Here is a 15,855-nt window from a genome sequence, read left to right on the forward strand (position 1 = left end):
TTTTTCATGTGATAAGAGTGTGAACTATTGAAGATTTTGGACCTTCATTTCAACAACTGGCAGGTAATAATGGTTCAAATGGCTCTGAGCACTATGGGACTTAACATCTATGGTCATCAGTCCCCTAGAACTTAGAACTACTTAAACCTAACTAACCTAAGGACAGCACACAACACCCAGCCATCACGAGGCAGAGAAAATCCCTGACCCCGCCGGGAATCGAACCCGGGAACCCGGGCGTGGGAAGCGAGAACGCTACCGCACGACCACGAGATGCGGGCAGGTAATAATCGCTATATCATTATTTATATTACAGTTACATACCTTAATGTATTGCATAAACAATATAAAGTTGAAGTATGTAAATTATAGGTCAGGATAAATAATGTAATACAACAGCAAGATCTTTCATGTAATATGAGTCACTTTCATGTAATTAAGTTTTTATATTAAGAGGAATGTACGAGCTAACTTTATCTTGTTCAGTAATTTACTTCTTTGTGTGAATGTGTAACCAGTATCACTATTAAAAATTTCCCAATTTCAACCAATATTGAAAAAACATAAAATTAAGTTTTTGTAACGTGAGTCACATAATCTGAGTCACAGTTATATTTTTGAACTGTTAAAAAAAGAATATGCTCTGAACAGGAGCAGAAAGACAGAAAAAGAGAAGGTAAAAGTTAAAGAAAGAAGGAAAATGTAAAGAATTTAAGAAGCAGCATCTTGAAGAAGCTAGGAAAAGTCAACAGCAGGAGAAACAAAAGTTCCTACAGTTTTGTCAACATAAGCAACAACTGTTATTAGAAGAAAGAAGAGCTAAAACTAGAGCCAGAGGTGGAAAACATAGGCAACGTAAGATGCGAGATCAGCGGCCCAGTGAAGCTGGTTTGTCAACGTATGAGTGACACAGTGCTCTGGGCAATGTCACGGCCCGAGCCAATCGTTTCTTGCCATCTTCACCACGGCATAAAGTCGTAGTTGCTCATAAGTTTTTCAGTGACTTTGAGAGGCACCCACGTGCCTTGCTCATACTGTGGCATCAAGCAGTCAGGCCTGCAAGATGAGTGGTCTGCCAAGCGAGTGGATTCTTTCTTATTTGACGAGTAACATGAACTCTCGTACTCACACTTAGTTACAAGTTATCCTCCTATATGATTACTACGCAACGGAAACGCATATCTGACTATCAGTGATTTACAGAACTCTGACTGTACACTACGCACTGGCAATACCACATTTTCTTTTTGTCTTTTATTTAACGGCTTTTATTAACACGTGGCCATCCCACTGAATATGAATGGCGCACACATTATAAATTCGGGACATTATGACAACATACAATTCAATGGAAAAGGCCACCAATCTTTTTCTTTTCACTACCTTATTTATTCCGATAAATTCTCTAACCTAAACACACAAATTCTATAACCTACAACAATAACATATGAGAAATTCCGCCCAGTGGGCATGGCTTTACATTAGTGAATCTCTATATTATGGTCTCGTAATTTATTTAACGCTACAGTACACTTTCTGGATAGGATGGTGGATCTTTCATTATACCTCACACTTCGACTCTCACAATCATCATCACGAAACTTTCCTCCAGACCGAGCGGTACCGAAGGAACATGCATAACCCGCTAATCTTTTGAAACTACCTTGCTACTCTCCCATGCAAACCACACATACCCAAATTACATGACATACACCACACAACAATATGAAATACTACACAGAGAATGGTTACAACATTATCACTTTCAGCTTTCCCACTTCAATTAATATTTATCCCAGTTTCACACGACACTGCCCCACTTTGTAATTCTACTTTCCTACTGTGAACTCATGGAGATATATGCACGTCTTCCTGTGCAATGCAAGCCAAGTGGCGTTGCTGGATAGACGGCCGACTCACCTTGATTCTCTCTCAGAGTTTAAATCTAGCGTCACACGGAATCCTATTACGCAAAGTAATGTTAAGCACACACGCGAGTCCTCAACTGATACCATGGACGAGTACTTCTCTTTATCCTTTGTCTCATACACAGATTGAGACTCACGCAGTACTCACCACGTGGAAGTACTCGTCTCTAATTTCAAGTCCTGCACACGCCGTTTCTTAAATATTTCAGCTTATGGTACACACGCTATTTCTTAAATATTTCAACTTATTGTACACACGCTAGTAATTCAGCTTAACTTAAGCACACGGAAGTATTTCAACTTATTGCTACACGTGGTTTCATTGTGACCGTTGGTCACTTCCGAAGATTACTACAATCCCATTAATGTTACCTGCCTGACATTTAATTCTTCCCACAAAAGTTCCTGAGATAGAGAAATTATTAGTTCAAACTACTCTTAAATATTCCACATGCATACCATGTCTCCACTCTTTCGTCATTACGGAGCACAACTAAAACAGGTCTTAACAGCACAAGATCCAGCGGCAGAGTGCTGAAATATGGCCGTTCTCTAGGTCCTCTCCCATCTCTGTCGAGGTGGGGGAAACACCTTGATACCCTATTGGTCAGCCACATTTCAGGCCTCAAAGCTCTGGTAAATTTCATCTCTTTGGTCCCACCAAAGGTGGCCAAAGGATCGACTCAAAGATGATCATATATTCACATTCACTATCTGTGGTTAGCAGACGACCATACATTCATTCATTTCACAGATCTCACCAAACTGGATGTAGGGATTTACTTTGTGGGAGTGCACATGCGATCAATTAAATAAATAAATTGTCATTCTTTCCCACACTGGTATCCGGCTTCACTGCATTAATTGAAATTGAGTTATTTTTACACAAAAAATGTGTTGTTCTGACAAGAATAATGAAGTATTTTGTACCTATTTTCAATGTCGGGCGGTACTGTACCCTTTCAACTTGTGTGGAAATTCACGTGATGGAAAGTCGCAAATATCCAGTCATGGCAGCAGTCCACAAAATAGAGGCTTTAGTTGTGAAACTAGACACTTGGTAACGGGTTTCTACTGTCGTGACGACGTTAGTCGCCAGTCACCACACAGGAAGGACACAATAGTGATTAGAGAAAATAATGAGAGGAAGACAGTTCATATTCATCACTTACTCATGTCCATCATGGAAACATATGAGGCTTTCAAACAGGAACATCAGAAATGGTTCAAATGGCTCTGAGCACTATGGGACTTAACATCTTAGGTCATCAGTCCCCTAGAACTTAGAACTACTTAAACCTAACTAACCTAATGACACCACACCCATCCATGCCCGAGGCAGGATTCGAACCTGCGACCGTACCAGTCCTGCGTTTCCAGACTGTAGCGCCTACAACCGCACGGCCACCGCGGCCGGCAAACAGGAACATCCTGAATTTCAAATTGGGAAATCTAATTTTGCAGAAATATGGCAAATCTACATTTGCAGAAACACGGCAAATCTAAGTTTGCAGAAATACGGCCACTACATGTTCAGTTAGGTATGTTTATGTAAATGTCATGAAAATATCATAAATGCTATCAGCAGCCCTTATAAAAAATATGATAATATGCCAGCTTACAGCAACACATTTCTATCAAATATCATACACCAGCCACCCACTGAGTTTTGTTGGCAGAATGAAAGTAACACTTGTCAGAATAGTAGAGATTTGAACAAAGCCTATGAAACTGAAGAGCAGAAATTATGAATTTGTCATGGTATCTTTGGAAGATGCAAGAAAATGGCTCTAAAATTGTTAAAGTAAACGAAGAGGGCTCTCCAGCTGATCAGTGAAATACACAATTTACATAATCCCTCATTTCTTCTTCACTGCTATACAAAGAGAGCTCAGTCTGCATCTTATTATCAGAAAAAGGAAATGGTTCTGAGATAAGATTCTAAGGAGCTTACATTGCTGCATATCGATTTTGCTGAAAATTATACTCGTGTTTATCAAGATGAGGTGCACACTGGCCACAAGCACAAGTAAGTATTTTCACTGGGTCACTGTGGCATTCAGGTTCTCATCACCCAATTGTTGTTGTTTCGGACAACTTAACACCTAACAAGGATACTGTGATTGCATACATTAGCAAGGCACTGTGAACTATCTGAAAATGTGAAGCTAGTTTCATTCTGGTCAGAAGGATCCGCCTTGCAATTTAAAAAATCATTCCACAATGTGGCAATCTGCTGGAACTTTTTTGCTACATCCCACATTAAAGGAGCTATAGATGGAATTGGCACAGTTGCGATGTAAGTAGGCTGCTTAGGTGTTTATGTTGGTAACGCCACGTAGCACTCTGTATGAAAATCAGTGACTGTGCTGGTTGCCATTGTTGGAATATTCGCTATTGTAGTGTTGGGCAGTTGGATGTGAACAGCACGTAACGTTGGGCAGTTGGTGGTGAGCCGCCAGCAGTGGTGGATGTGGAGAGAGAGACGCAAGAGTTGATGTGTGACTGCCAGAAAAAGGAAATTTGTGAATATGGATGTCCTGAATATATATATATATATATATATATATATATATATATATATATATATATATATATATATATATAGGGTGTGTTACAAAAAGGTACGGCCAAACTTTCAGGAAACATTCCTCACACACAAAGAAAGAAAATATGTTATGTGGACATGTGTCTGCAAACGCTTACTTCCCATGTTAGAGCTCATTTTATTACTTCTCAAGAAATCACATTAATCATGGAATGGAAACACACAGCAACAGAACATACCAGGAAATGTTCAAAATGTCCTCCATTAGCGAGGATACATGCATCCACCCTCCGTCGCATGGAATCGCTGATGCGCTGATGCAGCCCTGGAGAATGGCGTATTGTATCACAGCCGTCGACAATACGAGCATGATGAGTCTCTACATTTGGTACCGGGGTTGCATAGACAAGAGCTTTCAAATGTCCTCATAAATGAAAGTCAAGAGGGATGAGGTCAGGAGAGCGTGGAGGCTATGGAATTGGTCCGCCTCTACCAATCCATCGGTCACCGAATCTGTTGTTGAGAAGCGTACGAACACTTCGACTGAAATGTGCAGGAGCTCAATCGTGCATGAACCACATGTTGTGTCGTACTTGTAAAGGCACATCTTCTAGCAGCACAGGTAGAGTATCCCGTATGAAATCATGATAACGTGCTCCATTGAGCGCAGGTGGAAAAAAATGGGGCCCAATCAAGACATCACCAACAATGCCTGCCCAAACGTTCACAGAAAATATGTGTTGATGACGTGATTGCACAATTGCGTGCGGATTCTCGTCAGACCACACATGTTGATTGTGAAAATTTACAATTTGATCTCGTTGGAATGAAGCCTCATTCGTAAAGAGAACATACTGAAATGAGGATTGACACATTGTTGGATGAAACATTCACAGAAGTGTACCCGTGGAGGCCAATCAGCTGCTGATAGTGCCTGCACACGCTGTAGATGGTACGGAAACAACTGGTTCTCCCGTAGCACTCTCCACACAGTGACGTGGTCAACGTTACCTTGTACAGCAGCAACTTCTCTGACGCTGACATAAGGGTTATCGTCAACTGCACGAAGAATTGCCTCGTCCATTGCAGGTGTCCTCGTCGTTCTAGGTCTTCCCCAGTCGCGAGTCATAGGCTGGAATGTTCCGTGCTCCCTAAGATGCCGATCAATTGCTTGGAAAGTGTTCCTGTCGGAACACCTTCGTTCTGGAAATCTGTCTCGATACAAACGTACCGCGCCACGGCTATTGCCCCGTGCTAATCCATACATCAAATGGGTATCTGCCAACACCGCATTTGTAAACATTGCACTGACTGCAAAACCACGTTCGTGATGAACACTAACCTGTTGATGCTACGTACTGATGTGCTTGATGCTAGTACTGTAGAGCAATGAGTCGCATGTCAACACAAGCACCGAAGTCAACATTACCTTCCTTCAATTGGGCCAACTGGCGGTGAATCGAGGAAGTACAGCACATACTGACGAAACTAAAATGAGCTCTAACATGGAAATTAACCGTTTCTGGACACATGTCCAGATAACATCTTTTCTTTATTTGTGTGCGAGGAATGTTTCCTGAAAGTTTTGCCGTACCTTTTTGTACCACCCTGTATATATATCAATTCATGAATTCATCTTTACAAATTTCCTTTTTCTGGCAGACACATGTCCAGATCGTTCGCTCACAGCAACCCCTCAAAACTCTGGCATCTCTCTCTCTCCACATCCACCACCGCTGGCAGCCCACCTCCAACTGCCCAACGCTACGCACTGTTCCCATCCAACTGCCCAACACTACAATAGCGAATATGCCAACAATGGCAACCAAACACAGACTGCACACAGCACAGTCAGTGATTTTCATACAGAGCGCTACGTGGCGTTACCAATATAAAAACCTAAACATCCTGCTTACATAGCTCCCATGCTCTCCACAAAAAAATTTACAAATTGTTTTGGGCAGTGCCCAATACAGATTTGAAATTTTTTTTCGTAATTACAATAACAAAGATATCAAATGCATACACTTATTGATACAATGTTGGTCAAAAGCAAAAATTGTCCTCACAGTCCATAAAGACAGTCCTGACCATTCATCACAGTAGTAATTGCAGTTTTTTTTAAAGTGTGAGCAGTAAAAGAAAATACACACGGAAGTAGTGGATTTCCATGCAGTCTTGAAGAAGTAGTGTTGTCCTTCCAATGGAAAGACAGTGCTGACTCTTGACATGAGGGCAGGTAATGGGCCACAACAGAGCAAACCCACAGCATAGTCAGTCGAAGTTTTGAAGAATATTGGTAGGTAGGTCATCACAGAGCAGGCCCACTGTAGTCCTGGTAGAGGTTATGGTACTGGTGGGCCACCAATGGTGCAGACCCACTGTTGTCCTTGTAGAGATAATGGTATTGGTGGGCCACCAAAGGTGCAGGCCCATGGTAATCCTTGTAGAGATGGCCAGCAGCTGCACAATCACCATCGAAGAGTCTTGCGGATAACATAGCAAGTACGTAAACCACCACTTGTGCACTCACAAACTTTTTGGAATGTCCTTAGAACCTTTTTTTTAATTTCTCAAATATTGTGCATATACTATGACCAAACAGAAACATGTGCAGTGAAATAAAACTTAATTTGAAGAACTGGTGTCTATACAATTATAAATTCACAACATAAGAATAAAATTACAAAGGTAGAAAATATATTATTAAAGAACATAATAATACATATAACATTTGTAGTAATACAGGCCTTACAAAAGAATAGAAATAAATGTATACATCAGTGTCACAGGAATTATGACATAAGTAAATAAATTAGAATATTCAAACATTAATTTGGCGTATGATCATTAAAGGAAAACATAACAGTGTATAATATCCAAACATTTTTCCAAAGTATTTGAGGAGAACAGCATTCCTCATAATATTGAATGTAGCTTAGTATTATAAAAATTCTACAACATGACTATTATCAGATAAACACATAAAGACAGGAAGAACACAAATACACAAGGGTACACATACACATAGTGGAATAACACAAAGGGAAAGGACAGGGTTTGTGTTCAGTGTAACATTTGGTACTGCAGTATAACCCAAAACATCATTCCATGGATCTTTCCTCTTATTTCAACATTTGTTCCCACAAAAAAAAAAAAAAATCCTATCCAAGCATGCTTTCTGTATTTATATGTTCACATACATCTTACCTCATTATTTATTTTCCATTATCTTACCTCATCATTTGTTTCCAAGAAAATTCTACCTAAACCTGTTGTCCCTAAACCCTGTTTTTTTTTGTTCATATCCTCTTTCAAAATAATTATTCTTCATTGTACACTACTTTTTGGCCAAACCTTTTTCTTATACCTTGTCAATGCATTTCTTCCAATTCATCAAAACCCATTCTCTTATATAGCCTACCCCCTCTTAAGCTAACTTAAATCTACTGAGCTCAGATATATATACTAGAAAACGAGGCAATGCAGCAGCACAAAAAAATTAACACAAACAGCAATGATAAAAAAATGCAAATTGGCAAAGCAAGCCGCAGTATATCTAAATTAGCAAAGTAATCACAAGATTACCACTAATATGAGCTAATGTGCAGCAACAAGAAAAATAAATCAGTATTAAAACTGGCTTAGCAGAGTAATACAAAGCGAAATTCAATAGGTGTATGCCTGGCAAACAGCAGCAGCAAATGCAATAACTTATACCTAAACATGAGAAAGGTCAAGCAGAAAAACTATTAAAGTAAAAATAGGAAATATCTATTTACACCTTAATACCTATGTCACATCTTAACACTAGAATGATGGATCACAATAACTTATTCTACCACACAAGTAATCGAGTCATTAAAAAAATTATGTATGCAATTCCTGTGACGGGAAGTGTCTATCTGTGCTCCCTTTTTTTAAGAAAGTAGACCATAAAATCATTATTTAATGCACCTGTAGAAAGAAAACATTTCTATTAGTACATCTATTACATTTTATTTTAACCAGTGTTGCAGCACAGCTAGAAACTAGATATTAAACAAAATAGGCAAATAGATACATAAAGCAAGGTATGAAACGTCATTCACTAGCCACATGGCATTTCATAAGGCAGTAAAAAAAAATCTCTCAACTAGACAGACAGTCATAATCAGATGTATAGACTCAAAATATTTCTCATCATTTCATTAGGCGTTTCAGTAAATATCAGAAAGTACAAGCTCCAAACCGTAATCATATGTTTTCAAGCATGAGCATGTTGTATTTGCAATGTTTTCTACAAATAAATGTCAATAGCGAGGTTAATGGCCTCTTTCTTTTTCATTGAGCCTCTGAAAGGTACTCACTAATTGCTTTTTTCTAGGCGACTGTTGCACAGCTGGACCCCCACAGTGCATTATGTCAAGGTCACCTACCTTCCTTACAGAAGTATTTGTGACAGCAGTTTCCGCTACAGTAACAGTCGAATACATATAAAAAATTTCACAGGCTGAGAATATACATTACAAATGTGTAGAAACAAAATCCAATAAATATAACAGTGTCCAAAAATTTTCCGCCAGCATTGTGATACATTCATGCATGTACACACATTTCATAACTCTTAAAGTACGATTCTTGGTTTCCAACATCCTTTTCACAAACCAGTGTCCCTAACCTCTTCTCATTATTCATATACATATAAACACATAATCACATTCCTCATATAGCATCATCTTATTGTTCATAAACATATATCAGCAGCATAATACACATTGTCATCGCAATAATAACATCATAACACCTCAGTCAAATCTCAAAAACGTCGTAGTTTTCTTCAATAATTTCAAAACATAAGAAAAATTCTCTGCTCATTTCAATACTGTCATTTACCTCAAATGCACTTCAAAACTCATGATCCCATACCAAATACCTCATAGAAAGCTCTCATAGTGTACAATGGTTCCAAAAGAATATGAACAGTTCACAAAATACTGACAAAATACAATTTCCACAACAACACAACAAGTGTGAATTCACTGACGTAGTAAAAAAAATGTTTGTCTCTCTTAAATGATCAGATAGCTGTGTAATTCTGTGTTAAAGATATATGTTACCAATGTGTAAAGTTGTATAAGCAAACACCATATTAGCTAGGGCTCCTAGCGCTTGCCACACGCTTAGTACACAAAGTAGGCGTGTAACCCCTGAGGATTAATGTAATTATACCCTCAGGTGTTACAGATTACAGCAATGGAATGAAATGTATCACCGAAAACATCCTTTGTATCTTTGTAATTCAAAGATCTATAAAAAAATGTTTTACCAGTAAGTACAAAAAATGATCACTCAAATGCGTCTCCTGTAGCGCTTAACTGTGCTTTTTGCTGTAAGATAATTTCTGTCATTACTTAACAGTAAAAATGTGCCAAGTGTCATAATTATCGTTCTCAGTAAGCAAAGTTCTACAAAAGTCAATGTACTTACCTCGTCATAAACAAAAGTGAAATCCTATGCATATAAATATCGTAGTTATTACACTTATTGCCATGATCAAGAAAGTACTATACTGTAACATATCGTTGTGCTACGGAAAAGGCTGTCTCATTGTAACTATGTCATAAAAGTTACTACTAAAACATGTTTTACTTTCCAGAATAATACAGAAAAATTGTGCAGATATAAAACAGATACAGCGCAAAAGCAACAATGTAAATTGTGACACTCATAAATAGAGTCATGATATAATCGTGAAGCTGTCAAACAAACCAAATACTAAGTCATCTGTAATCTCTCAGAAAGTACTTTAAATCCAGAATGTATTTTCAAGTAAACCAAAATGCTGCATTAAAGTCTCATTAGCAGTATATCCCCCCCATGAACCATGGACCTCGCCATTGGTGAGGAGGCTTGCGTGCCTCAGTGATACAGATAGCCGTACCATAGGTGCAACCACAACGGAGGGGTATCTGTTGAGAGGCCAGACAAACGTGTGGTACCTGAAGACGGGCAGCAGCCTTCTCAGTAGTTGCAAGGGCAACAGTCTGCATGATTGACTAATCTGGCCTTGTAACACTAACCAAAACGGCCTTGCTGTGCTGGTACTGCGAACGGCTGAAAGCAAGGGGAAACTACGGCCGTAATTTTTCCCGAGGGCATGCAGCTTTACTGTATGGTTAAATGATGATGGCGACCTCTTGGGTAAAATATTCTGGAGGTAAAATAGTCCCCCATTCGGATCTCCGGGCGGGGACTACTCAAGAGGACGTCGTTATCAGGAGAAAGAAAACTGGCGTTCTACGGATCGGAGCGTGGAATGTCAGATCCCTTAATCGGGCAGGTAGGTTAGAAAATTTAAAAAGGGAAATGGATAGGTTAAAGTTAGATATAGTGGAATTAGTGAAGTTCGGTGGCAGCAGGAACAAGACTTCTGGTCAGGTGACTACAGGGTTATAAACACAAAATCAAATAGGGGTAATGCAGGAGTAGGTTTAATAATGAATAGGAAAATAGGAATGTGGTTAAGCTACTACAAACAGCATAGTGAATGCATTATTGTGGCCAAAATAGATACGAAGCCCATGCCTACTACAGTAGTACAATTTTATATGCCAACTAGCTCTGCAGATGACGAAGAAATTAAAGAAATGTATGATGAAATAAATGAAATTATTCAGATAGTGAAGGGGGACGAAAACTTAATAGTCATGGGTGACTGGAATTCAGTTGTAGGAAAATGGAGAGAAGGAAACGTAGTAGGTGAATATGGATGGGGGCTAAGAAATGAAAGAGGAAGCCGCCTGGTAGAATTTTGCACAGAGCACAACTCAATCATAGGTAACAATTGGTTCAAGAATCATAAATGAAGGCTGTATACATGGAAGAAGCCTGGAGATACTGACAGGTTTCAGATAGATTATCTAATGGTAAGACAGAGATTTAGGAACCAGGTTTTAAATTGTAAGACATTTCCAGGGGCAGATGTGGACTGATCACAATCTATTGGTTATGACCTGTAGATTAAAACTGAAGAAACTGCAAAAAGGTGGGAATTTAAGGAGATGGGGCCTGGATAAACTGAAAGAACCGGAGGTTGTACAGAGTTTCAGGAAGAGCATAAGGGAACAATTGGCAGGAATGGGGGAACGAAATACAGTAGAAGAAGAATGGGTAGCTCTGAGGGATGAAGTAGTGAAGGCAGCAGAGGATCAAGTAGGTAAAAAGACGACGGCTAGTAGAAATCCTTGGGTAACAGAAGATATATTGAATTTAATTGATGAAAGGACAAAACATAAAAATGCAGTAAATGAAGCAGGCAAAAAGGAATACAAACGTCTCAAAAATGAGATCGACAGGAAGTGCAAAATGGTTAAGCAGGGATGGCTAGAGGACAAATGTAAGGATGTAGAGGCTTATCTCACTAGGGGTAAGATAGATACTGCCTATAGGAAAATTAAAGAGACCTATGGAGATAAGAGAACCACTTGCATGAACATGAGTTCAGATGGAAACCCAGTTCTAAGCAAAGAAGGGAAAGCAGAAAGGTGGAAGGAGTATATAGAAGGTCTATACAAGGGCGATGTACTTGAGGACAATATTATGGAAATTGAAGAGGATGTAGATGAAGATGAAATGGGAGATACGATACTGCGTGAAGAGTTTGACAGAGCACTGAAAGACCTGAGTCGAAACAAGGCCCCCGGAGTAGACAACATTCCATTGGAACTACTAACGGCCTTGAGAGAGCCAGTCCTGACAAAACTCTACCATCTGGTGAGCAAGATGTATGAAACAGGCGAAATACCCTCAGACTTCAAGAAGAATATAATAATTCCAATCCCAAAGAAAGCATTTGTTGACAGACGTGAAAATTACTGAACTATCAGTTTAATAAGTCACAGTTGCAAAATACAGAAGTATGGAAAAACTAGTAGAAGCCGACCTCGGGGAAGATCAGTTTGGATTCCGTAGAAATGTTGGAACACGTGAGGCAATACTGACCTTACGACTTATCTTAGAAGAAAGATTAAGGAAAGGCAAACCTACGTTTCTAGCATTTGTAGACTTAGAGAAAGCTTTTGACAATGTTGACTGGAATACTCTCTTTCAAATTCTAAAGGTGGCAGGGGTAAAATACAGGGAGCGAAAGGCTATTTACAATTTATACAGAAACCAGATGGCAGTTATAAGAATCGAGGGGTATGAACGGGAAGCATTGTTTGGGAAGGGAGTGAGACAGGGGTGTAGCCTCTCCCCGATGTTATTCAATCTCTATATTGAGCAAGTAGTGAAGGAAGCTAAAGAAAAATTCGGAGTAGGTATTAAAATCCATGGAGAAGAAATAAAAACTTTGAGGTTCGCCGATGACATTGTAATTCTGTTAGAGACAGCAAAGGACATGGAAGAGCAATTGAACGGAATGGATCGTGTCTTGAAAGAAGGATATAAGATGAACATCAACAAAAGCAAAACGAGAATAATGGAATGTAGTCGAATTAAGTCGGGTGATGCTGAGGGAATCAGAATAAGAAATGTGACACTTAAAGTAGTAAAGGGGTTTTGCTATTTGGGAAGCAAAATAACTGATGATGGTCGAAGTAGAGAGGATTTAAAATGTAGACTGGCAATGGCAAGGAAAGCGTTTCTGAAGAAGAGAAATTTGTTAACATCGAGTATAGATTTAAATGTCAGGAAGTCGTTTCTGAAAGTATTTGTATGGAGTGTAGCCATGTATGGAAGTGAAACATGGACGATAAATAGTTTGGACAAGAAGAGAATAGAAGCTTTCGAAATGTGGTGCTACAGAAGAATGCTGAAGATTAGATGGGTGGATCACGTAACTAATGAGGAAGTATTGAATAGGAACGGGGAGAAGAGCAGTTTGTGGCACAACTTGACTAGAAGAAGGGATCGGTTGGTAGGACATGTTCTGAGGCATCAAGGGATCACCAATTTTGTATAAGAGGGCAGCGTGAAGTGTAAAAATTGTAGAGGGAGACCAAGAGATGAATACACTAAGCAGATTCAGAAGGATGTAGGTTGAGGTAGGTACTGAGAGATGAAGAGGCTTGTACAGGATAGAGTAGCATGGAGAGCTGCATCAAACCAGTCTCAGGACTGAAGACCACAACAACAACAGCAGTATATGTTCTAAGTATGTAAGCCTTATAGTCATTCCGTAATCGTGCAACTAACAAGCAAGAATGTACACACAGTAACACTGTCCAGTATAAAAATGCATTCGTAATTACTGTCTGAATAAGTTCCCTAGGTTCTTGCCTGGATAGTTTACTTCAAAACACTGTTGCATGTTAAGAGTTTCTAAGTGTAACAAAGCGTACTAGTAATGTGAAGTGAAAAATTTTCAAAACTAAGTTAAAAAGCAGATTATCTCTCTATAAACGGTTTTACATGTGAAATGTGGTGTAAACCTTTACTCTTCCTAGTACGCAGAGTTTCAACTTCAGCGCAATTATCATGGGGTATACGTCGGATTCTTTAAGGTCCATTGTAAATCAGAAAGAATTTGTGACTCAAGTGTTTCTTTTTATGTGACAATGAATGAGCTTTAATGAGAACATTGTGACCAATATATAGTTTCTTTGCATTTGCATTACCGTGTAGTTTTCTCCTTTTGTCTGCAGCAGCATATATTTTTAATAGCCAAATCAATTATGCCTTTGTGTCGAAGTTTACGTGAAATCGGAAAAGCTACAAGCTCTCTGATTATGTATGGTGGTTCTTCATTCTTCAGTACAAGAATAGGTGGTAAAGCAGTGGAGTCATGAGTCATTTCATTCAGCACATTGTGAAATACGTGTAAATATCTGTTCCAATACATATGCTTTTTGTGACAGTAAAGTCTGCAAAGCTTATTGATTTTTTCATAATCGGTTCAGACGGGTTACAATGTGGTGAGTACAATAAAATAAAAACAGGTTTGATTTTATGATTCTGAAGCATGCGTGACCAAACAGCAGATCAAAGTCGTTGTCCGTTATTTGAAATGACTTTAGCAGTGTGTCCAACTTCACGTAAGAAATTTTTAACAAAGGCGTTGGATACAGACCATCCAGTGGCTTTACGTAACGGAGTGAAAGAAACAAATTTTGAAGTAAGTTCAACAGTTACTAGAACCTACGAAAATGCATTCGATGTTCTGACAAAGGGTCCCAATAGATGAACAGCAGCAAATTCTTTTAATTTGGAAGGAATGATAAGAAACAACGGAGCACGATGTGAGGTGGTAGATGGTTTAACTTTTTGACAAAGTTTACAAGTAGACAAGACTCTCCAAATTCTCTTTTCCATATTACTAAAATAAGTCGGCCGCAGAATATGATAACATTTTCGTGCGTAGCTGAAATGAATGTACTATATGAGCTTATTAACAAAATCGTCAGGATTGCAAAGTACCCATAGATTGTCATCAACAGTGCGACGTTTGAAGAGTATGTTGTTTCTAACCAGATAATAATGCCGAATCTGTGTGTGTGTTTTTTCATACCATTTACTTTTGATGTCTTTCCAAATCGGATCTTTATCTTGTTCATGAGCAATGTCCTTTAAAGATGTGGTCATAAAAAGTTTTCAAAGGCTAGTTCCTGAATGTAAGGAATACTAAAAATTTTCTCGAGTGCGTCCGCAACAATGTTCTCCTTGCCGGGAATGTAGACTATTGTGAAGTGGAATTCTTGCAGAAACAATGCCCAACTTTTTAACCTGTCATGATTTAATTTTGAAGAGATAAGGATTGTAATGCACGATGATCACTGTATACTTTTACGTGTTTACCAGAAGAAAGAAACGGAATTTGTTAAATGCCCAAACGATAGCTAAAGCTTCTAATTCAGTAACGGATTAATTTTTTTCAGTTTTTGTTAGCAAGACGCTAGCAAAAGCAATGGTTTTCTGTAGTGTCATTTTATATGGCGTCTTGAAATAAATGGGCACCAAGACCGACTTTAGAAGAATCCGTGCTAAGGCAGAAATCTTGTGACAGATCTGGATGAGATAGTATTGGCGCGTTAAGTAGCGCTTCTGTCAAAGTACTGAATTCCAACTGTACCTGTTCGTCCGAGTTCGAAATAGTATTTTTTCCAGTGAGAGAACAAAGTTTTGGTGGTAGTAGAATTTGCATATTCAGAAAACGACGGTAAAAATTTACGAGAACTAGAAAACTGCGGACTTGTTTCTTTGTGGATGGAACTGTAATGGCTCTGATTGATTCAGGATCCAGTTGAATGCCTTCAGAAGAAATAATGTGTCCCAAAAACCTCACCTTCGATCTACCGTATTCAGACTTTTCCAAGTTAACTGTAACTCCAGATTCTGCAAAAATACGTAACGCACTGTTGAGGATGCGATTATGTTGTTCCCATGAGGCTTCTGCTATTA

This window comes from Schistocerca nitens, chromosome 9, assembly GCF_023898315.1.
Source record: "Schistocerca nitens isolate TAMUIC-IGC-003100 chromosome 9, iqSchNite1.1, whole genome shotgun sequence".
Classification (NCBI taxonomy): Eukaryota; Metazoa; Arthropoda; class Insecta; order Orthoptera; family Acrididae; genus Schistocerca; species Schistocerca nitens.